Below are 5,748 nucleotides of genomic sequence, written 5' to 3' on the forward strand. Positions count from 1 at the left end.
CCAGGTATGGTAGCGGGCACCTGTAGTCCCAACTACTCGGGAGGCTGAGGCAGGAGAATGGTGTGAACCCGGGAGGCGGAGCTTGCAGTGAGCTGAGATCGCGCCACCACACTCTAGCCTGGGCGACAGAGCGAGACTCCATTTCAAAAAAAAAAAAAAAAAAATTGATTCATTAGAGTTAAAGTAAACATAGACTCTGAATATAAACCCTGTATAGACATAGTGCATATACCTGATTCTCTCATCTTTATACTTCGTTTGGGATCTTTTGTTATATGGAAGTTTTAAATTTCTATATAGTCAATTATCTTCTATCATTTCTGTGCTTAATCTTGCTTAAGAAGGTCTTTTGTACCCCAGTTTTGTAAAACGTGCTCTTACGCTATTAAAGCATTTTTCATGTTTATGCCTTTGTTGCATGAGGAATGTGTGCTTGCACAAGGTGAGATAGAGATCTCAGTTTCTAATGTACTTGCTCCAAGAATTTCTATTTCATTCCATTGTTTTATGTGTCTAACTCTGCCAATATTTGAATTCCTAGGTTGTGTGTAATGTACATGTGGTGATACGTGCTTTTTTTTTTGAGACGGAGTCTCACTCTGTCACCTAGGCTGGAGTATGCAATGGCATGATCTCAGCACACTGCAACCTCCGCCTCTCGGGTACAAACGATTCTCATGCCTCGGCCGTCTGAGTAGCTGGGATTACAGGCGTGCGTCACCAGGCTCGGCTAATTTTTGTATTTTTGGTGGAGATGGGGTTTCACCATGTTGGTCAGGCTGGTCTCGAACTCCTGATCTCAAGTGATTTGCCTGCCTTGGCCTCCCAAAGTGCTGGGATTACAGGTATGAGCCACTGTGCCCGGCCTACATTAAGTAGATTTATCAATGTTAAAATATCCTTGCATTCTTGGGATAAGCTCTACTTGGTTATGATATATCATTATTTTGGTTCATGCTGGATTTGATTTGATAATATAGAGAGGACCGAAGAGCTGAGCACTGGCAATTAAAGGTAGCATCACAAATGCCACTCCTTGTCACATTCCATTGGCTAAAACCAGTCAAATGACCACGCATAACTTTCAAACGACAGGAAGAAGTAGAGAAGAATTGGATACTGTCCAACACTATGAGTTTCTATCAGTCAGGGACCACACCATTTATCATCCAAACTGGAACACGTTTGAGAGTGAAAGGGGCGTTATTAATAATTATGCTGAGATGACATGTGTGTTGGGTTTTGAATATTTCTTCGTTAGGACCATGCACAGTGGCTCACACCTATAATCCCAGCACTTTGGGAGGACAAGGCGGGTAGATTGTTTGAGCTAAGGCATTCCAGACCGGCCTGGGCAACATGGCGAAAACCTCTCTCTACAAAACAATACAAAAATTAGCTGAGCATGGTGGTATGCACCTATAGTCCCAGCTACTTGGGGGTGCTGAGGTGGGAGGATTGTTTAAGCCCAGGAGGTCAAAGCTACAGTGAGCCATGATCTCACCACTGCACTCCAGCCTGGGTGACAAAGCAAGACCCTGTCTCAAAAAAAAAAAAAAAAGTATTTTTTTTTTTGTGAATGTGTGTATTTATTGTGTTGAAAAGTTTTCCCCCAAATTCACACCCACTCAACCTGTGAATATGACTTTATTTGGAAACAGGGTCTTTGCAGATGTAATCAAGGTACGATGAGGTCCTCTTGGACTAGGGTAGGCCCTAACCCAATGACGGCTGTCCTTGTAGGAGGGAAACTTGCACACAGATACACACAGAGCAGAGACTGCCACATGAAGGGGAAGGCAGGGCATGAAGTTAGGTTGCCATAAGCTAAGGGACACCAAGGATTGCTGGAAACCCCCAAAAGTGGGAAGAGGCAAGGAAGGATCCTTCCCTGGATCCTTGGAGGGAACATGGCTCTGCTGACACTTTGATTTTGGACTTCTGGCCTCCAGAGCTTTGAGAGAATACATTTCTGTAGTTTTAAGTTACCCAGTTTGTGGTACCTTGTTATGGCAGCCACAGCAAACTAATACAGTATACGTGAGGTGCCTCTGGCTCAGAGACAAGAATTCTTATTGAACACCTTGCCATAAATCATCAGTGCACTGGCACTGCCTCATCCCAGGCCTGTCCCCTGAGGGACGTGATGCAAGCCGATGGGAGGAGGACACTCCATAGGTGAGGAATGGGGAAATGACTTTCCCTGCTTGTGGATGGGAAGGAGGCAGCTGTTGCCTTCCTTCCTAAAAGAGTCTCCTTGGAAATACTGGGCCTTTTGGTATGTAAATAAAATCTCCTGGAGCCTGCTAGCCTCGTGTGTGTGTGTGTGTGTGTGTGTGTGTGTGTGTGTGTTTGTGTGTGTATCAGCTGGGTTTTGTTTGTTTGTTTGAGACTGGAGTCTCGTTAAGTTGCTTAGGCTGGACTCCACCTCCTGGGCTCCAGTGATCCTCCCCCTTGGCCTTTTAAGTAGATGGGATTGCGCACCTTTGGCTTTTAGACAGAGTTCTGCAAGTTCTGAGGCTTACTTGTCCTTGAGATGTGAACACTTAGAGAGGTAGCTTCTCCAGTCTTTTTGTTACCTTGGGGGCTTAACCTAGGGACCTAGCTCGGGCCACCACATTTGGCCCTCTTGGGGAGATAAGAGAAGTTGTGTTGTACTTAAATAATCAAATACGTCAACTAGACAAATAGCTACAGATCTCATACTTGTGACCTGTGAGGAGAGTCGGAAAGCTGGGGCTTTTACAGGAGCCCCGAGAAATCCAGGGAAATTTTGTTTCTCCATAAAGTGTAACCGGGGAGAGTCCCGAGAAAACTGGAACATAGGTCACCCTATCTATCAGAGGGTACAATGTAAAGAAGCTGGAGATTAATCATACATATGCATGCACATGTATGTGTCCCCTCTGACACTAAAGATTTTGAAATTTAGAAGTCACAATCCCATGGAAGAAATGTGTCAAAGAGGAAAGTAAATCAACTTGTAAAATCTCAGCATTGAGGACCTGCAAATCAATACCAACAACCTTCAATTATTTTATTATAAACAATAATAGTAAAAAAAGAATGATCTGAGCAAACTTTGCTTAAACACCACCACCAAGCAAATCATCCTTATAAATATACAGAAACAAGGTCTTAATTATGGCAGAAGATAGTAGTACTAAACTGATAAATAAATTCCAAAGCTAGTACTTTGGGAATCTTCCCAGCCATATACAAACAATGGCGTATATCATCTGTAAAAATGTAATAAAATAGAAACTGGGATAATGAAAACTAAAAGTGCTAAAGGGGTTATAAGTCCAGATGAAGAGAATATCGTAAACACTTCCATGCTAAGAAATTTTATTTTATTTTTTTGAGACAGAGTCTCGCTGTGTCACCTAGGCTGGGGTGTAGTGGCATGATCTTGGCTCACTGCAACCTCCGCCTCCCGGGCTCAAGTGAATCTACTGCCTTGGCCTCCCCAGGAGCTGGGATTCCAAGCACGCGCCACCACTCCCAGCTAATTTTTTAAATTTTTAGTAGAGATGGGGTAGCCACCATATTGGCCAGGCTGGTCTTGAACTCCTGACCTCAAGTGATCCCCCCCACCTCAGCCTCCCAAAGTGCTGGGATTACAAACCTGAGGAACCGTGCCTGGCCTGAAAATTTTTAATAAAACGAGTAACTTTCTGGAAAAAAAAAATTCAAATTGACTAAAGAAAAATATCTGAGTATACTAAGCAAAATATGCTAAGAGAAATCAAAGAAACAGAAATCATCTTTCAAAAACAAAACATTCCATTTGTAAATGATTTTACAATACTAATTTGAAAGCTTGAAGAAATAAATTTTCACCATGTACAAAGATTACACTTTGGGAGGCCGAGTCAGGCAGATTGCTTGAATCCAGGAGTTTGAGACCAGTCTGGGCAACAAGGCAAAACTCTGTCTCTACAAAAAAAATACCAAAAAATTAGCTGGGCATGGTGGTGCGTGCCTGTAGTCCCAGCTACTTGGGAGGCTGAGACAGTAGGATCACTTCAGCCCAGGATGTTGAAGCCACAGTGAGCTATGTGCACTCCAGCCTAGGTGAGAGAGTGAGACCCTGTTTCAAAAAAAAAAAAAGAAAAGAAAAAGATTAAAACAAAAAATGTCCAAATGTATTAAAAATGCAGAATGTATGTACTAAAACTTAAATAAGATGGTTATCCAACTCCAAAAAATTATAGATCAATTTGAGTTAAGACTATTATATTAATTACCTATTGCTACCTAACAAATTACCCCCAAATTTAGTGGCTTTAAACAACACCTATGTGCAGCCTCACACACACTCTGTGGGCCAGGAGTCCAGCCACTGCCCACTTTTGGCTTTTAGATATAGATTTCTCCACATTCTCAGGCTCACTTCTCCTTGAGGTGTAAATACCTAGAGAGGCAGCCTCTCCAGTCTTTTTGTCACCTTGGGGGCTTAACCTAGGGACCCACATCAGGCCACCACATTTGGCTCTCTTGGAGAGATAAGAGAGGTTTTATTATACTTATGGATCAAATAAGTCCACTGGACAAATAGCTATAGATTTGATTCTCATGGCATGTGAGGAGAGTCAGGAAGCTAGGTTCCCCTGAAAGGCTGCGAAGTATTGTGTTGGAGTTCTCATGAGATCTGGTTGTTTAAAGGTGTGTAGCACCTCCCCCTTTGCTCTCTTTCTCCTGCTCCACCATGTGAAGATGGTGCTTGCTTCCCCTTTGCCTTCTGCCATGATTGTAAGTTTCCCGAGGCCTCCCCAGAAGCAGAAGCCTGTACAGCCCACAGAACCATAAGTCAATTAAATCTTTTTTCTTTATAAATTGCCCAGTTCCCAGTTTCAGGCTTTTTTTTTTTTTTTTGAGACGGAGTCTCGCTCTTGTCACCCAGGCTGGAGTGCAGTGGTGCCATCTTGGCTCACTGCAACCTCTGCCTCTCAGTTTCAAGTGATTCTCCTGCCCCCGCCTCCTGAGTAGCTTGGATTACAGGTGCCCACCACCACGCCCTGCTAATTTTTGTACTTTTAGTAGATATGGGGTTTTGCCATGTTGGCGAGGCTGGTCTCGAACTCCTGACCTCAGGTGATCCGCCCATCTTGGCCTCCCAAAGTGCTAGGATTACAGGTGTGAGCCACTGTGCCCGACCCAGGTATTTCTTTATACAGCGTGAGAATGAACTAAACAGGGTCAATAGTGACAAAGGAAAAATGTAGACTCTCTTTTTTTTTTTTTTTTTGAGACAGAGTCTCACTCTCACCTAGGCTAGAGTGCAGTGACATGATCTTGGCTCACTGCAACCTCCACCTTCCAGGCTCAAGTGATCCTCCCAACTCAGCCTCCCAAGTAGCTAGGACTACAGATATGCACCACTATGCCTGGCTAGTTTCTTGTAATTTGTATAGAGACAGAGTTTTGCCATGTTGCCCGGGCTGGTCTTGAACTCCTGAACTCAGGTGATCATCCTGCCTTGTCCTCCCAAAGTGCCGGGGTTATAGGCAGGAGCCACTGTGCCCGGCCAAGCATAGACTCTTAGACAAGGTGAGTGTTCAGTGGAGTTCCTTGCTAGGCAGGAAAAAATCTAACTGAGGCATTAGACCTGTGGGATGGGCCTCAGGTTCACTGTCACAGAAGAATCAAGACACTTATTAGAAAGCACCCAGGATTCACAGTGTGTGCGTATCAGTCAGCTCAGACTGTCACGAAAAGTTCCACAGACTGGGTGGCTTAAACAAC

This window comes from Trachypithecus francoisi, unplaced genomic scaffold (genome assembly GCF_009764315.1).
Source record: "Trachypithecus francoisi isolate TF-2019V2 unplaced genomic scaffold, Tfra_2.0 Lachesis_group16, whole genome shotgun sequence".
Lineage (NCBI taxonomy): Eukaryota > Metazoa > Chordata > Mammalia > Primates > Cercopithecidae > Trachypithecus > Trachypithecus francoisi.